The sequence below is a fragment of the Triturus cristatus genome, chromosome 3_2 (assembly GCF_964204655.1).
Source record: "Triturus cristatus chromosome 3_2, aTriCri1.1, whole genome shotgun sequence".
Classification (NCBI taxonomy): domain Eukaryota; kingdom Metazoa; phylum Chordata; class Amphibia; order Caudata; family Salamandridae; genus Triturus; species Triturus cristatus.
This window is the reverse complement of record NC_140584.1, coordinates 919,471,260-919,491,516: the sequence shown is the minus strand read 5'-3', so window position 1 is coordinate 919,491,516 and position 20,257 is coordinate 919,471,260.

Here is a 20,257-nt window from a genome sequence, read left to right as displayed (position 1 = left end):
CATTCACTCTCAAGGGTGGAAAGTGGTTCAGTTTACTAGACATGACATCTGCCTATCACCAGATCGATTTGCACCCTGACTCGAGGCCTTCCTCACCCCGGAAGGCTTATATCAATTTAAATGCATGCCTTTCAGACTTGCTTATGCCTCTGCTGTGTTTCAGAGAATTATGGAGAGCATATTTCGGGGTATGGCTGGGGGGATGTCTTTTCAGGATAATATATTGGTGTTTGGTATCAAGCAGGAACAACACACTGAAAGGTTGCACTCTGTATTGTCATTGCTAGAAAGTAAGGGAGTTACACTAAGTCTCGCGAAGTGCAAGTTAAATAGGACCACCATGGAGTAGTTAGGCTACAAACTGTCCGCTGAGGGGGTGGAGCCAAAGGCCAGTTTAGTAAAGGCGATACCCGCTCAACCAAAACCAGGGTCACCATACTTTCTGGAGAAGACGCTGTGCTAAAATCAAAACATCTCTAAACTTGGCATCTCCCAAGCCTTTTCGGCAGCAGATTGTGTCTTTTGTCACCCCGCCTTAAAGTGTATAGCTAGCTTCAGAAAGTACTCCTTGGTCTAAATTTAGGAGAGTGGTTTGTAAGAATTACTTGCTGTTAATAATGTGGCGAGACAATAACATTTGCATTACAAGTTGTGGGAGGCAATGGGAGTGAGAGTTTCTTAAAGGGAGCGATGAATGAAACATGGAGCCAGTTAGTTTGAGCGCTGCTTTGAATGCTGCTTTAACCCACCTGGAACTTCGCATCCTGCAGTCTTTTTAGCACGCAGGGGGTCTGCTGTTTACACCACCGCTGCTGCTGCTACATCCACAAGCCTACTAGCCCAGGGGGCACTGGAACTACATTCCCCAGCAGGCCTTGCGGCGGCACGCCGCGCACCACGTCACATGTGCCAGGAGGCGCTCAAGAGGGGGCCAGGGCTTCCACCGCGTGGGAGCCCGTTAGTTTGACCGCTGCTTTGAACGCTGCTTTGACCCACCTAGAACTTCGCATCCTGCATTCTCTTTAGCATGCAGGGGGTCTGCTGTTTACACCACCGCTGCTGCTGCTACATCCACGAGCCTGCGAGCCTGGGTGCACTGGGACTACATCCCCCAGCAGGCCTTGTGGCGCATGCCACGCACCGCGTCACACGCGCCAGAAGGCGCTTAAGAGGGGGCCAGGGCTCCCGCCACGGGGGGTGCGCGTGGGAGTGCCCGGGCCGTGCCCAAGCCACACCCGGACCAAGGGTGAGCCCATCCGTGCTCGTCAGAGCCCAGAAAAGGCCGGGCTGGGCAAACCATCTAACGTCTGGACTAGGGCACAAGGAGCCTCAACATCAAGGTACAGAGTGTGTTTATTGTGTCTATTGTAAGTCCCCCTAGACCTACAGAAGCTTTTGATTACGGACAAAAGAAAAGAACCATGTGCACCCCTGGGTGGAGGAATTGCGGGGACTTTAGATGCCTTTCTTCCTAGGGCAGAGTCTGTCCTGATTAAAGAAATCCAGGCAACAGAATGGCGCCTTTCGCTGGACACTATTGCTATCCAGAAACGCTCCTCGCTAGGAGGTATAAGTAGTGTCAAATCACCTGTGTCCTCCCAGATGGAGCTCCAGCATGCCGAAGTTATAAGTACGACGGGGGCAGAGAAGGGGGTACAACCGATCTCATGCCTCAACAAAGTGGCCCAGGTGCCACAATCATAGAGGAAACAACAGACATGGACTCTGTTTTGAGGAGACGCGATACCTTGTCATCATTATCACCGGAAGCATCTCCCTCGCAATTGGTCAGTTCTGTGATAATCCCAGAAATTTGGGTAACCCCGATACCGTTGGTAACGGGTGACTCTGTGGGTAGCAAGATTATTACAAGATCTAAAAAATCTCAGAGAGATGGTTCGTCAAGGCCGCCTACTGCTATTAATAACGAGCCACCAGCTAAACGGAGTCGGGGAGGTACTATACAAAAGCATAAAGCCAGGCTGAAGCAGTGAACCACTAAATCTGTGACCACCGGTCTTATGGTTAAGACCGAGGTCCGCTTCCTGCAATCAAGCCTAATGGTAGCTCCTGTATCACAGTGGGCCCTGACAGTAACACTGACAAATGGAAAAGGCTAGAGACTCTGGTTACAGTTCTCCTGAATCCACTCCTAATTAAACTATTAATAATTGAGGAGCGGTTGTCTTTGATAAAAAGGCCAGGGGCTTGCCGTTGTAAATGTAACTGTAAAAATGTAGACCCCAGCCCTGCAGCGGTCTCTGAGAGTTCCGTACCATCTGCAATTTGAGGGCCCCAGTTAGTACAAATTACAGATGGCTAGAAACAACTGGGGGATGCTTCAGTTGTATTGTCAACCCTTGGGAACAAGGGAGGTAATAATAGCATGAATAGAAGTCATAAACCAAACCCCGGGACAGAGCTCCCAGTCATCGCTGCAGCAGGCTTGGTTACAGACACTAGCCATCCTACGAAGATGTTGGGAACAGAGCCGGGAGTCCTTCAGCAAGGCGTGGGTCGACAGCAATCCTATCCCGTGGGCGGGTTGTTACATCTACCGGAGGCTTCCTCCCCACTTGTATTGATCTTGGGAAATGTTCCACCTTTGAGGGAGGGGCAGTTGGAGTCTACTACACAGCTAATGAATAAATCCCTACACTGGCTAACTCATCAAGTAAACTTAAGAGGGATTCGGGGGGGGACACTGAGCTACCAAATTATAATGACCAGAAGAGTGGAATGGTTAGGACCTGCTCAAAAATCATTGCGGGGAGATTGTGTGATTCTCAATCTTAATAATCGGACAACGCCACACTTTCTCATTGATCAACTGAGTTGGATCCCACGTGATAACTCTGTAATCAGAGCATTGCCTTATGCATTCTTTTTTAAGCCACCACACAGCCAGGGTAGTGGTACTGGTGGGTTAGGCGTGCCTATGGGGTGGAATGGACACAAATTCGGTGCTCTAGAAAACTTGGGTGGCATGGGAGTAAGTACAGAAAATAGATTCGCCCCCCCCCCCCCGAGTCGGTTGGATTGCTGCGACTGACTAATGTCAGAACCTCATGTCAGCACTCGAAAGAATGAAGAGCTAGCAGGTCACCAAACCTCACACCCAGATAAGGGGTGCATGATTGATCCAGTATGTACCCAATCTAAACTGCACTTTTATCCTACATTTCCTGGAACATTGCGGGCCTGCAGTCTAAGGAAGAGTCACAAGACTGGCAGGACTTAATAGAGCAGTATGATATCTGCATATTCCAGGAAACGTGGTCAACCAAACCATTACATCGGTTGGGACTTCTTTAAACCGGCTCTTCAGGGGATGAAAGGTAGACCAGCGGGGAGACTATCCATTTGGGTACAGCAGAATTTGGGTTTTATCACGAGTATAGTCCCTATTGATAGCCCTGACATTTTGGTTATACGCTTACAGGCCAACTCAATTATGGAAGTATGGATTGTAAATATCTACACAAGGGGTCTTACTGGGGGAAGACAATCAAGTACAGTTGGCTGCCTAGAAGATTTTCTGGGTGGACTGGCAGGCACCCCCTACATAGTTATAGCTGGGGATTTTAATACCACCTTTGAACCTCTTGGTAGTGAGGTCTTGAAACTGACAGAAGAAGAGGATGCATTATGGAGTGTCCCTATTTTAGAGATACCCCCCATCGAGAGATGGTCAGAAGCAGCCCTCCAACTTAAGGCATTGTGTTTGAAGGGGGGGCTTAGAGCAGTTAATGGTCGCTCATCCTCCGATAAACATGGAGCCGCCACATTTGATAACAGTGTGAGTACGAGCAGGATCGATTATATACTTTTAAGTCTAGATTACTGGTCTGAATTTTGTGATATGGAGGTTTTGGAGCGAGTGGAAAGTGACCATAATCCCTCTATCTTTAAAGATGGAACCTAAGGGTACCCTACAACCTTCAAATCCACTGTCGCTACCTTCTACTAGTGAAGTTCAGCTTTGCAGTAGTCTGAGGAGGGTAAAATGGGATAAGGTAGTGTCTAGTGAAACAATACTTATTGATAAAAGAGCAGCAGTCTCAGAGACTCTTGATGAGATACGAGTAATCACAACACAGTCTGAGATAAATGAGAGAATAACAAAGCTCCATGAGGGTCTTTTTAGTAAAATAAGTACCTTCTTTTTAAAACCGGCTTGTATCTCAACTAAGCGGAAAAGCAAAGACATTAGTTGGTACAATAAGGACTGTAGGGTAGCCTATAAGTCACTGGCGGCAGCCATTAAACTGAAGGATTACACTGCAGTCAAGCGTACTCAGCATGAGTATAAATCTGCGTTAAATAAAGCCAAAAAGGATTGGGATGAACAGAGATGGGTAGATCTCGACCTGTGTAGCAAGGATAGTAACTCCCAGTCTATCTGGCATCAGGTAAAATGGGGGAGAGGGGGACAGGCTCCCGTGCCCCATAATTACGTAGACCCGGAGAAGTGGATTTCCCATTTTGCAACGCAATTTGCCTTGGAGACAGAAGGCGAACCCGAGGCTGCCCATAAAATTTCGTTTTCTGGTACAGCCTTAGAATTTGATATAGGGGAAGTCGAAATAGCTTTGAGTTCAGTTGCTAATGGTAGAGCACCCGGCCCGATGGTGTACCGGCCGATTTGTTCAAGAAAGATAAAGCAATCCGGCAACAATATATTCTCCTGTTAGTGAATGGTATAGCTAGTGGGGCAGCCATTCCAGAATCATGGAAGGGTGCAGAGATTCTGCCAATATACAAAAAAGGAGATCGCTCGTGCCCAGGCAATTATAGACAAATCAGTCTCATAGATGCCATTCAAAAGATCATGGGTCGAATAGTACTAAACAGAATGCAAGACTGAATTGAAGACAATAAGATATTAACTTCACTACAGGCAGGATTTCGCACCAACATGAGCACAATAGACCAGATCTTTCAGTTTGTTTTGATTTATTGGCGTGTTGTTGTGCTAGCTGGTGGCACCATTTATGCAGCCTTTGTGGACTTAAAATCTGCCTTTGACCTTGTTTCGCGGAGTAAACTTTGGAGGGTATGCAAAGATTTGGGCATGCTGGCAGAAATGCTATTTGCTGAAGAGCAATTACACGTAGAAATGTTGCCCAAGTACGCTGGAGCACCCTGGGCAATAAAACTGGTCCATTCTCAGTATTGAAAGGAGTGCGTCAAGGGTGCGTTCTGGCACCGACCCTATTTTCACTGTTTATTAATGGTTTTGTAGATTATTTCTCTGCATTTCCAACTGACGCACCATCCCTTGCAGGTGTCAAAATCCCCATACTTATGTTTGCAGACGATACTCTGATTATTTCCCAGAGTGGTCTGCAGAGGGCCTTATTAAGATTTGAGGAGTTCTGTAAAGATCATGGGTTGGTGATCAATGCAGATAAAACAAAGTTTATGGTCCTGCATAAGCATAGAGCAATTAAGGGCAGAGTGCTTCTTAACGGAGAACTATTGGAGCAGACTGATGTTTTTAATTATCTGGGGATCACTTTGGGGAACAGACTCAATTGGAACTTCCAGATAAACACCTTGGCCCTAAAGCATAGTCAATCAGCTTGTGCTTTGTTGAAGGAATTTAAGACTTCCTATACTCAACCCATGCACCCTCTACTTAAGATATACAACACCAAAGTACTAGCCGCAGTCACCTATGGCGCGTAATTATGGTGTTTTAGAGATATAAAGCCACTAGTCTTAGCACAGAATAAATTTGCGAGAAGTGTTATTGGTTTGCCACGGAGCACACCATTAAAACCAGTCTTCTACGACCTGGGCTGTAGCAGACTGGAAGAGGTTGCTAAGTTTCGTCCAATAGCGTACTGGCAGAGACTATGGACAACCCCAGAGTTGTCTCAATATGCAGCTGCTCTTAAAGATGTATGGGTCCTAGATACCTCATGTAAGATCAAGTGGCTGCAAACCTTGAAAACTACATTGGCTAGTATGGGTTTGCGACACATGTGGGATGAGCCAGACAGCCATCAATTCCCCCCCAAAAAAGTGATGAAAAGACTATACTGGTCTATGGTGGTAAATAATAACAACACTACTTCAGAGTTCACATCATTGACGGGTAAATATTTAGAGTTTAAGCCCCGCCCACAATATGAGCAGTATTGGGATGTCATCACTAAACCCAGGGATAGACGTTTATATTTCCAATTCCGGGTAGGCACACTACCCCTAAATGTATTCACATGTAAGTGGCACAGTGACAATCATAGTCTGTGTAAGTTGTGTCTGGTAAATAAATGTGGAATGGTCGCACTCCTAAGTATAACCAATGTCAACTTGAATTGTTCAAAAATAATATTGCTTAGGTGCTAGTGAGTGCCACCTCCTGATCCACTGAGGTGTGAACTATAGTCTAATAGAAGCGCCCTCCTACAGGGAAAGGAGGAACTCACGTAAGCACACTATGTTGGCGATCAATGCGCGTAAAACGTGTAAATCAAGTACTCAAAAAATCTCATCCATGTAGATTTCTGTTTGAAAATGTAATGAATTGTTTTTCTTTTTCAATGTTTCTCCTTCATATGATATGTCTCATATTACAAATCACTTCATAATCATGTTGTAAAGAGAATGCCGAGTAGCATTGACTCCCCATTGCATGTCGGGTCTAGCCCTTCATCAGGGGAAATTTCAGGAACAAAGTACTAACACCAGCAACGCACAATTTTAGCCTGAGAGCCATCCATGCTTCCTCGCTTTTCCTAAAACCACGTAAAAGTGAAATAAAATAGAAACAGAAGCCAAAACTCAAAGTTGTGTCTGGAACACGACGAAAACTATTCACACATTCTATTTGTCTGTTCGGCATATCAGGCTCCACGTAACAAATAGTTGCGTCCACTATGCAAAAACATGGGCGTGAGGAGCAGTGCTATTGCGTTGAGAATATTGCAGACTGACACTAGTGCCCAGTATGTGGTAGCTGTCGCCAAATTTTTAAGTTGGACATGGTCAATCCGGGAAAGAAAAATGGCAGAAATTGGTATGACCACCCCAGTTTACCTAAATCAGAGTTTGTAAAGAAAAAAGATAATAAAAAGAAAAAATTATGCATCAATGGATACGCGGGTATTGAACCAGAATGTGGTTGTTACTATGATATTAGGTGGAATTCCCAGTCATTACAACACTTTCTTTGTTTGTGATAAACATCATAGCCTTTCTTTAGTGTATCTGCCACTAGTGTCACACAAAGTTATGAGCCCCAAAATTATTTGCCTTGCTTCTAAATGCCCATTGTATTATTGAGTCATTTATGTCATTTTAACATTAATATGAACTTCTGAACAATTTACTTAATTAATCGAAATTTTTAATGTTTGGATTTTTAACATGACTGATCTTTTTATAAGCACTTATTGTATTTAGATTTGTAGCATTTTATGGAAGGTTAAGGCTTTTTTTATTGTACATTGTCTTTTATGATCTTAATTGATCGAAATAAAGATTGATTGATATTAGCACTCCTGAGGACAAGGATCATTTGAGATCCTTTATGGGACTCATTGAGTTCTATGCAAGATTCGTACCTTACTGTGCTGCGAAAACTTAGCACATGAGGAATATTCTCAAGAAGAACTCCGGGGCATATTATCAACGGCCAGCGATAATTATCGATAAGTGCGCTTCACGCGAATTTATTTATCGCCGGCTATCGCTGGATTACATCGCTGAGATAGTGCGTTATTATCAACGCTTATCTCCAAGGCGATAAAAAATCAGCAATAGCGGCGAAATGCAGGAATATCGCTGAAAATCCAGCGATATTCCTGGAGCGATAGGAAAAACCTTGATGATAGGGAGATGTGGATTCAGCCATTGAATCCCATTATATGTATAGCTAGGTCTGGATGTTTGCAGACGTTAGCTTACGGCGATAATCGCGGTTAGCGCGACTTTTGTTATCACAACGCGGGCATTGATAATAGGGAGAACTTGTCTTGGCGACTGTTTCCATTTACTTTTAGTGAGGAACGCCTACTTTGCATGTCATTAGCGATAAATATCGCTGACATGCAAAGAGGCAGAAAAACTGCACTATTGCCAGTAAACTGTCGCTAACAGCTGTTAGAGACAGCTTGCTAATAGGGCGATAAAAATATCGCCGCTTTAGAGGCAAAAAGTGCCGCTAAAGCGGTGATATTGCCCTTGATAATATGCCCCTCCATGTTCAAGTGGAGTAGTGAGTGTACAAGTGAATTTGTTTCAATAAAAAGGGAGATTGCCCTTGCCATTCCTTTCAAATCCTTTGATACTAGGGATCACACCATGATCATGACCAGGGCCGGCTTTAGTGCAGGTGGCGCCCGGTGCGACAATCATTTTTGGTGCCCCTGCACCCCATGACCGCCTCCTTGGATTCTCTCACTACCACCAGGCAAAAGTGCCCCTCATCTCTCCAATCATAAGCTATTGCTAAACACAGCACCCCCCCTGAGGTCGGCGCCCCCTCCACAGGTCGGCGCTCAGTGCGGCCACACCAGTCGCACTGCCCTAAAGCCGGCCCTGATCATGACTGACACAAGTCAGAAAGGGTTGGGTGCTGCACTTATGCAACACAGAGGGGGGAAGGATGAATTGATAGCTTTCGCATCTAGAGGCTTAAGAGGAGCAGAGGCAACATATTCCGCTGTGGAACGCGAGGCATTAGCTTGCTGGTGGGGTTTTGTCCATTTCAAACATTACCAATAGGGGTCAAACTTTAAGGTAAGGCTGGATCACAAGCCTATGGTTCAGTTATTCACTACTAAGGGAGGTGATAAGGTGACCCCCAGAATTGCCAAGTGTCAATACAGACTTTTGGAGCACAATTTCAAGGTGAAATATGTGCCTGGCAAGAAGAAGATGTTAGCAGACTGTCTGTCTAGGTTACCAAGTTGTGAGGAAAATGGAAGTAGTGAAGAAGATAAGGATTTTGACTCTGAGATTCTCTGCCTAACTATGTGCAATTCTAATGGTGCCTTGTTGGAACAGGAGTGGAGATGTACTTATGAGACTGATAAGGAAATTAAGAAGGTCATGAGCCTTGTGCACATTGGTAGGTCTGGAAGGTATATTAGGGACAGTTCTTTTGGGTTTGGGAAATTTGGTCACCGTACCTCAGCGTAAAGACAAGCCTAAGACTCCAATCGAAGGTTCGCTGAGCCTTCTATGGTTGGGTGTGGCCCGAGGGAGAGGTAGTTCCAGGGTTGGAGACTTCCAAGTCTCTATCCGGGCTCCATATGGATCGCAGGGCACCAAGTGCACCCCTTTTAAGATTTAACCCCCTTCCACACATAGTCCACTCGGGTTGCCCCAACCATGCAGGCAACATCTAGAAAACGGCCAGCCCTAATTGCTGAACACATGGGAGCAGTATAGAGAAGTGGGAAGGAACCACAGATCAGCCTCAGACCCTCTCCCCACGGGGCAGGGGAAATAATGTATGGTGCAACTCAGGAAAATGCCCAAAACTAAAGGCAAAACTGCCCAAAATCAACCCAAAAGGAAGATTCTAGATCAAAGGCAGGGGTCAGATCTTCAAAACTAGGTATCGGAGGCCACGAGGGAGAGAGGCGTTACACAACATGTGCCGGGAACAGGGAGGTGCAAAAGCACCGAAACAGGCTCACGGGGTATGTGGCAAGCAACACTAAACCACAACACGCCCCCTCCTACTATCCTTCCATGCACCTATAGCGATACTGAACTGCACATAGTATAGTAGGTGCAACTGGGGGTAATATAAAAAGAGGTATCTCCCAGCAGAAAAATATCCTCGGGAAGGGGCCGCACAGCAACCGCACTCTGAGGCGCCCTTGACAAGACTAGCGTTACCCATAGACCTCCTACTAAAAGCCACAGTTCTATCTCTTCCTGTACTCATGAGACCACTTCACAAACATAGCAAAACCAAATGGGATGATGGACGGAGTGTTCATTAGAACTCCACTCCTGAGGCGGAAGCCGGGAGTTAGCACGTTATTTTAATTGTATGTTTCACTGCTTTTAAATTGCAAATCCCTTTGCTTCCAGCACACCGGACTAAGACCGTCCAGCCGATTCAGGGCTGACACGGCTTCCGGTTGCTAGGGCAACGCCGGCTCTCAGTAGCGGACACACCCACCCACTCACGTGATCAATCACGCGACCACGCCCATCAGCTCTATATGAGCGCGCGCTGTCTTGGATCGCGTGTTCATTAGAACTCCACTCCTGAGGCGGAAGCCGGGAGTTAGCACGTTATTTTAATTGTATGTTTCACTGCTTTTAAATTGCAAATCCCTTTGCTTCCAGCACACCGGACTAAGACCGTCCAGCCGATTCAGGGCTGACACGGCTTCCGGTTGCTAGGGCAACGCCGGCTCTCAGTAGCGGACACACCCACCCACTCACGTGATCAATCACGCGACCACGCCCATCAGCTCTATATGAGCGCGCGCTGTCTTGGATCGCGTGTTCATTAGAACTCCACTCCTGAGGCGGAAGCCGGGAGTTAGCACGTTATTTTAATTGTATGTTTCACTGCTTTTAAATTGCAAATCCCTTTGCTTCCAGCACACCGGACTAAGACCGTCCAGCCGATTCAGGGCTGACACGGCTTCCGGTTGCTAGGGCAACGCCGGCTCTCAGTAGCGGACACACCCACCCACTCACGTGATCAATCACGCGACCACGCCCATCAGCTCTATATGAGCGCGCGCTGTCTTGGATCGCGTGTTCATTAGAACTCCACTCCTGAGGCGGAAGCCGGGAGTTAGCACGTTATTTTAATTGTATGTTTCACTGCTTTTAAATTGCAAATCCCTTTGCTTCCAGCACACCGGACTAAGACCGTCCAGCCGATTCAGGGCTGACACGGCTTCCGGTTGCTAGGGCAACGCCGGCTCTCAGTAGCGGACACACCCACCCACTCACGTGATCAATCACGCGACCACGCCCACTCACTGGGCCAGCCTCACATCATAAATATGTGCTGCAACAGGAGGCGCGGCGGACGAGCGCAGCGGGCGCGACGAATGCGCGCCGAAGGCGCGCATAAGGCAAGCTCGTCTGCGCTCGTCCGCGCCGAGGACGGGCCAACGGCCACCCCCCCTGCAACTCTAGCACCTCGACCTTCTACATCTATGGTAAGATTAACATACTCCATCGACGAACTACAACAACTGAGATACCTAGCAGATCAACCGCACAAACTTCCTCAGGTAAGATAATCCAATCACATCGTAGGTCCTCTATCTTGTCCATCTTGCACCAAAAGTCCAGGCAAACCTCCATTAATCAATTCACCTTTAATACAGGCAGCACTAATAAATGCCAGATCCCTTCCCAAACATAAATTAGAAATCGCCGACTTGATAGATGCGCAAAAACTCGACCTATTGTTCATCACCGAGACATGGGGTGATGAGGCCTCAGGTCCCGACTTTGCAGTAGCCACTCCCAGCAACTACAATGTTTGTAGACTTGACAGACCTATAAAAAGAGGTGGCGGCATTGCCATAATCTATAAAAGCCACCTCAAACTTACGACTAAATCGTACATATGCTCAGAATATGAGTCCCTCTCATTCACCCTAGGATTATCGGCAAAATCATCCTTTAAGGGAATGTTGATCTACCGCCCGCCAGGCTCAAGAGCTAAGTTCCTAGCTAACATAGGGAATCTAATCGAAATAGTCGCTGATGCCCCTCATTTCACGCTATTAGGCGATTTCAACTTTCATCTCGAGACTTCAAATAATCATGACTCCATGCAACTTATTACAGACCTTGAAGCTGTAGGCCTAAGACAACTTATTAATTCTCCTACCCATCGCGCAGGGCACACATTAGATGGACTATTAACGAATAGCCCCTATATAAATATCACCCAGATAATTCCTTTGATCTGGACAGACCATTCTGCTGTTTGTTTCACAGTACAAACAAACTACATTAAATCTAATTCCGTTGCACCAGCTCGTTCAACATTCAGAGACTGGAAAAATACTGATTTATCTCAATTAGCAGAGATGATACAGGATAAATTTGACCCCACTGAGCTTGATCCCATCAAAGCATCCTCTAATTACCTGACTAACATAAACATGGCCTGTAATAAATTAGCCCCACCTAAATCATCACATAAAAATAGACCTACACCTTCAGCCCCATGGTTCACTGAAGCCTTACGTATGCACAAACAATTCTGCAGGAACCTTGAAAGACAATGGCGTCGCAACTATAACCAGGTAGACAAACTCAACTACAAAAATGCCCTTACTATTTACAAAAGAGCGATAACAACTGAGAAAAGCCATTACTTCATCACCAAGATTAATCAGGCAAAAAATTCGTCAGGAGAACTATTCAGGGTAGTCTCCACCTTATCCAACCCCCCGTCGCCGCCCTTAGAGGCATCTCAACCACTGACTGATGCCTTGGCCAGGTTCTTTGAGGAAAAAGTTAGTTCCATCTTCCAGACTTTTTCACGTACTACCCCCCTACCTTCTGTGATTTTTCCTACTACTAGCACTCCATCAACTCTATTGGCTTTTAACCCCGTAGACAAAGACTATATCCAACGTCTAGTAGCCATCACTAAATCCGGATCCCCCCTTGACCCATGTCCTCCTTCCATCCTTAACCGCATACCGGAAGCAATCTCCCCTTCATTATCCACCATATGCAACGCCATGTTTGCAACAGGAATATATCCTTCAGTATGGAAAGAAGCAATCATAAGGCCACTACTGAAAAAACCAACCCTAGACCCTCTTCTCCCAGCAAGCTATAGACCTATCGCTTGTCTCCCATTTCCAGCTAAGATTTTTGAAAAGTCCATGAACTTGCAGCTGTCAAAGTACATCAATGACAACAATTTGCTATATGACACACAGTTTGGCTTTAGGCAGGGACATGGGACAGAGACGGCATTATTGAAAGCCGCGGACGAAATCAGAATAACCATGGACAAGGGAGGAGCAGCTGTCTTAATACTCCTAGATCTCTCTGCTGCTTTCGACACGGTCGATCATATCACCTTGATCGACCGTGTCGCAGCTCTGGGAATAGGAGGAACAGCTAAAGACCTGATTGCTTCGTTCCTCGCCAATCGGCCGCAGACTGTCAGAATGGGCAATTTCACCTCCCGAACCTTCTCTCTCCCCTGTGGCGTTCCACAGGGCTCCTCGCTAAGTCCGACGCTTTTTAACATCTATGTATCGGACTTGGCGAGGGTGATAAAATCCTATGGCATTGCCCTGACTACATACGCCGATGACACGCAACTGGTGCTGTCGGTGTACAATAACGGAGCTAGCGTGTCAGCCAACTTCCAGGAGGGCATGAAGGCAATAGGCTCCTGGATGTCATCAAACTGCCTCAAGCTTAACTCCGACAAAACGGAAGTGATGACATTCGGGAGCTTGAAACCAGCATGGTCCCCACAATGGTGGCCACCGGAGCTGGGACTCCCCCCCCAACCGGTGGCTAAGGTCCGCAACCTGGGAGTCTTATTCGACAACAAACTGACCTTCCACCATCACGCAAATGCCATTTTATCATCTGCATTTCATACACTCAAAAAGATCAAGAAACTTCTTCCATATCTACCACAGTCAGCCGGTAAAACACTTATCAGTACTTTAGTGTTTTCAAAAACGGACTACTGTAACTCCTTGTTTCTTAATGCACAAGAAGGAGTCCTCAATAAAATCCAAACTGTTCAAAATGCGGCCGCAAGAATTTTACTCTCTATCCCCAAATTCGCATCAATATCCCATCATATCAAAGAGCTCCACTGGCTACCCATCAGGAGCCGAATAAAATTCAAGGCTCTTTGTATAGCCTACAAGACTCTGAACTATCCAGGGCCTAAGTTCCTAAAAAAGGCTCTCCATCCATTGGAGCACAGCAGAACACTTCGATCCTCTACAACCTTTCTGCTGTCTGTCCCTCGGACAAAAAAAGCCACTTGGGGAGATAGGTGTTTCACTACAGCTACTGCTAAATTATGGAACACCCTCCCTTTGCATATAAAAGCGGCCCCCACTCTCATTAAGTTCCGAAAGAGCCTTAAGACGTGGCTTTTCTCCTCTGTTTAAATTCCCTTAAAGAGTAAGGAGTTCTTTGAACGCCAGCGCCGAGACACCTGCTTAGGTATTTGCGCGCTTTAAAAATAGCAAAAATAAATAAATAAATAAATAAATTGAACATTGCAAGCACTCACCCCCAGTCAACTGATCGGTGTTTAATCCATCATCATTCTTTAGCTCACTCCTCCACCCCAGTTCAGACATGGCCATATGCAAATCAGTCTGACCCTGTGCCTCATGGGAACAGTCCAGCCCGAACTGCCAAGCCATGTCTTCCCTGGACTGGAAACAAGCATCCTGGTACCAGTTTCTGGCTAATCAGCCAGGCTAGCTTGAATCCAGTGGCAAAGTGAGCAAGGGACCCACGTCTGGGCATACCCTGCCAACTTAGGGCAAACAAAGCAAAACCAAAGGGGATGATGGATGGAGTGTTGGACATTGCAAGCACGCACCCCCAGTCAACTGATCTGGGTTTAATCAATCATCATTCTTTAGCTCACTCCTCCACCCCAGTTCAGACATGGCCATATGCAAATCAGTCTGACCCTGTGCCTCATGGGAACAGTCCAGCCTGAACTGCCAAGCCATGTCTTCCCTGGACTGGAAACAAGCATCCTGGTACCAGTTTCTGGCTAATCAGCCAGGCTAGCTTGAATCCAGTGGCAAAGTGAGCAAGGGACCCACGTCTGGGCATACCCTGCCAACTTAGGGCAAACAAAGCAAAACCAAAGGGGATGATGGACGGAGTGTTGGACATTGCAAGCACTCACCCCCAGTCAACTGATCTGGGTTTAATCAATCATCATTCTTTAGCTCACTCCGCCACCCCAGTTCGGACATGGCCATATGCAAATCAGTCTGACCCTGTGTCTCATGGGAACAGTCCAGCCCGAACTGCCAAGCCATGTCTTCCCTGGACCGGAAACAAGCATCCTGGGACCGGTTTCTGGATAATCAGCCGTCATCAGCAAGGCTAGCTTGAATCCAGTGGCAAAGTGAGCAAGGGACCCACGTCTGGGCATCAACTGTTGTTTTTGCATTTGTCACCCCGAGTGGGACGGGTATGCCCAGACGTGGGTCCTGTGCTCTCCATGCCACTGGAATCAAGCTATCCTGGCTGAGGAGGGGTGAAACCCGAAACCAGTCCTAGGATGCTTGTTTCCAGTCCAGTGAGGACCTGGCTTGGCAGTTCGGGCTGGACTGTTCCCATGAGGCATAGGATATAGACTGATTTGCATATGGCTAGGTTCAAACTGGAATGGCATGGTGAGCAAAAAAGCGATGGATTTAGGCTCAGATCTTTGTACTGGGGTGGATGTATGACATTGTTCTGCATTCTGTCCATCAACTGTTGTTTTTGCATTTGTCACCCCGAGTGGGACGGATATGCCCAGACGTGGGTCCCGTGCTCTACATGCCACTGGAATCAAGCTATCCTGGCTGGAGGGGTGAAACCACGAAACCGGTCCTAGGATGCTTGTTTCCAGTCAAGGGAGGCCCTGGCTTGGCAGTTCGGGCTGGACAGTTCCCATGAGGCACAGGGTCAAGACTGATTTGCATATGGCTAGGTTCAAACTGGAATGGCATGGTGAGCAAAAAACAATAGATTTAGGCCTAGATCTCTGTACTGGAGTGGATGTATGACATTGTTCTGCATTCTGTCCATCAACTGTTGTTTTTGCATTTGTCACCCGAGTGGGACAGGTATGCCCCGACGTGGGTCCCATGCTCTACATGCCACTGGAATCAAGCTATCCTGGCTGAAGAGGGGTGAAAACCCAAAACCGGTCCTAGGATGCTTATTTCCAGTCCAGGGAGGACCGGGCTTGGCAGTTCGGGCTGGACTGTTCCCATGAGGCACAGGATATAGACTGATTTGCATATGGCTAGGTTCAAACTGAAATGGCATGGTGAGCAAAAAAACGATTGATTTAGGCCTAGATCTCTGTACTGGAGTGGATGTATGACATTGTTCTGCATTCTGTCCATCAACTGTCGTTTTTGCATTTGTCACCCGAGTGGGACAGGTATACCCAGACGTGGGTCCCATGCTCTACATGCCACTGGAATCAAGCTATCCTGGCTGAAGAGGGGTGAAACCCCAAAACAGGTCCTAGGATGCTTGTTTCCAGTCCAGGGAGGACCTGGCTTGGCAGTTCGGGCTGAGCTGTTCCCATGAGGCACAGGGTCAAGACTGATTTGCATATGGCTATGTTCAGCCTGGAATGGCATGGTGAGCTAAAAAACGATGGATTTAGGCCCAGATCTCTGTACTGGGGTGGATGTATGACATTGTTCTGCATTCTGTCCATCAACTGTTTTTGCACTTCACAAACATACCTAACACTGATCTGATCACCCAAAATAGAACCATCGATGGTCCGAAAACCGCCCAAGCAGGATTTGGTGGGAGGCTTAACGGCTTATAAAAATAAGATCTGTCCAGAGAATTATATTCACCCGAATTACTAAAAGACATTTCTAACAAGGGCTGCCTTCTGATACCTCACTTGATCGTGACCAGTCGGTTGCCAGGATCACACCTCGTGGTAAAATCATTCTTAATGGAGCATATTTGACTAGCTGAATTAACAAACAATTAAGGGTCTGATTTCGATTTTGGCAGCGCTGCACCAGCACAGCACCGCCAAAGCCGCACAAAGACAGCCCGCTTGATTATGAGTTGAACTCGTACAGGCGGACGGTTCTTTTGCTGTTCCCACGACAGTGCCCGGAAAAAGGGCACCACAATGGAAACAGCAAAAATGTTTCAGCACGGCATGGACTGAGAGGTCCATGCCGCACTGGAACTGGGGGTGCAAGCAGACAGGGGGGCACATGGTGTGACCCCTGAATATATCCACAAGCCTTTGTTTCCCCACCGCCAGCCTTTTCATGGAGGGCTCACTGCCATGAAAAGGCTGGTGTTGGAGGAACTCTAAATATGCTCGGCGGATCTGCGCCAGTCCCGCTTAGCATATTGTATTAACCCTACCCACCACCAGGGAATGACAGTAGCTCTTAGTGTGTCCAGGCAGTCTTCTTAAAGAACAAATGGTCTCCCGACTTGGAATTCCTGTGTAGGGCTATCTACACAGAAATAGATTACATGAGGGAGGGTTTAATGAAACCCATGTCAAGCTCATAATCGCGTAAAAGACAATAGGCAGCCATTTTAGGGTCAGCCACATACTCAAGCACTGACATCAAGAATACAAAAAAATGCATGAAGCAGTAAAAATATCAATTAAATATTTAGCATGCATGTATGAGATTAGTAACTGAAGGTTTAATTGTTAACAGTACTATGAAGATGGAAAATAGTCTGTAATGCATTGCAATACAGCCAATTGCATTAGGCGAGTGAAATATCCTCCTCCGTGGTGGAGCCAAAACTCGTTCTAGGTATATGTTTAAGTATTGCTCAGCCAGACACTAAAGCTATTGTTAGCCAAACCTAACCAGCAATCACTGTCAACCAACGTTCAATGTCAGACTGTCTCCACTCCAACGCACCAGCACACATCATCAATCACCTGATGTAACTGATGCGGTCCATCCATCTCCAGGCTGCTAGACACTGGGGGGCATATTAGCAACAAACTGCGATAAATATCGCAGAGCATTCTCAGCGCGAAATTTTTTATCGCCAGCTATCGCTGGAATATATCGCCACGCTAGCGCTGTATTAGCAATAATTAGCGCAATGGCGATAAATATTCCAGCGATAGCGGGACGGAAGGACCAACATCACGGCAAAACCAGCGATGTTGCATGGGAAAGGGGGAAAACCTTGCTGATACGACACTGTGGTCATATCAGCATAATCCACCCCCCATGTCAGGTATGGTTAAGTCAGGAAAATAGCAGGTGTTAAAAAAACGCCGATGACCCCGGTTAGCGACGTGAAAAGTCAGGGCCTCCTTGCTAATAGGCGATAGGTCTGTTAGCGGCTGTTTACCAGGTCTGTTGGGCGGGAACGCCTACTTTGCATGTCATTAGCGATAAATGTCGCTGACATGCAAAGTGGCACCCAAACCGGTCGCTTTCGTCAAAAAGCTGTCGCTAACTGCTGTTAGCGACAGCTTGCTGATAGGGCGATAAAATTATCGCCCTTAGCAGGAAAACGTCCCCCATAAAGCGGCGATATTGCCCTTGCTAATATGCCCCTGGGTGTGGGTGAGCGGCTCAGCAGAAACACTCATCCGGTCAATCACCAGACATTCCTCGACATACCTCATGCACACCAAAGCAGAGCACCTCATCCCTATGCAAAATCTTGAATATTCACATGTAACGGAATCTGTAAAACATTCAGTAAGGCGGGGCGAATCATTAATGACATTATAAAAGCCAACAAACATGACGGCAACAAAAGTGTTGCCACTTGATTGCTATGACAACGGAATATACTTCAAGCTGTTCTTTCATATTTTACAATAAGAATATTTTTGAAAGGGGGTGCAGGGCAGAGTGCTGCATGTCTCGAAGCATGCGTGCACGCGGGCCAGATGCCAGTGCACCGCCGTGTGTTCCCGTTTGCTGCTAAACGCAAGACTAGCTCTTCAGCACGCACACATCTAACCTCATCTGAACAAAATGCCTGCCGCGTTTCAAGCGCGCGCCTGTGCGTTGGTTCCTAACACGATCGTGACAAAGCAGATCGGACGTGGCACTCGACCAAGTCTGTCGAACAGCTACCCTGGCCTGCTTCTCTCTCGTACCGCCATCTGCTCGCTCTGGGACTGGCCTTTCTACGGCAGATTTACAAATCCATATTTCTCCTCAGTCAGCCAGTTAAATTGGATCAGACGCTTGTCAGAGGCCTGCCTGCAGGGAGTGAGTCAGCCTCACGCGATAAACACTTCTCACATTCCGAAGGACAGCTGTCGCGCATCTCTCTAAACGTTCCCCTCGTGAACCTTTGAGTGGAAGTCTGCAAGATCTAAAAACATCATAGTCTCGCCAATTAATTACTTCGCAAGAAAACAGGGACATAGACACGCGTGGACTACGGCCCTTGTTTTCCATTTCAATCATTGTGTTGCATCATAAATGAAGCGGTGCCCAGACTTCAGTGGCGGCTGGTATTTTTAACAGGTGGGGGCACGCACACAACACTCACTAACAAATACACATACATTTTTTATACACGCACGCACCAAAAAAACATAAAACTTACCTTCAGGTCCAGGGAGGGTTGGGACTGTTGCCTTCCCTCATTGGCTGATGTAAGGACACCTCAGCCCATATGGACGGGCCACTGCTGACGGGAGCTCTGTCTAAATGGCCGAATACCCAGATTCTTTGCCATGGGCCCGAACTAGGTAGCCACTAGGGTGGACAGTATGCCCTGATGTAGTCTAAGGGCCAGCTAGGCTAAGACAAGTTAGCTTATTTAAGAGGAGGAATAGCATGACCGATACTCGTGCACGGGGCCCTAAGGGGCTAGTTACCATCATCCAGGACATTATCCACCCTGTCTTACTAAACTCTGTCAGCTATCATTCGCTGACAGCAAAGCACCAACAGCAATGGAATTACCATCAGTAAACCTCTTCTGAGAAACCCTGTGGTGGCCTCCACTCTTTTACCAACCTTCTGGCTTCTCCTTTTGCCCGACCTCTCCAAGATAATGAAGGGTATTGTTGATTCAACGCTGGCCGATCCTTGGCAGTCATCAGTTCCTGGATGAGGCACATGTGGGTACCAGACCATCTCATGGCATAGAGGCCGTTCTCATGACCTCCGCTATGCACTGCACTTTATCCTTCTATATCATGGATATAATCCAGGAAGGACGAGCCTTAGAGCATGACAAACAAACACACAATTTACAAAGGTAATAAGGGTGGTAAAAGATATAGGTAGACCATACTGGGCAAAAATCATGTTTATCCACCTTGTGTTTTAACATAGGCTTCGAGTATATGGTGGTCACGGATACTCAGTTTTGATTCGGCACGCGTATACCTGTGATGCAGCAGTATATTTGTGATTGATACCCGAATAATTTGAATCTCTTTGACGTATTGGTTTTGTGCTTTACAGCAAACGAGAAGATTGACTCCTTAGCTAAGGTGAATGGTTTAGGATAATAGGACCGTGTAAGTTGTGACCTGTTTCACGGTTTTTATCTTATCCACTACTAGGTG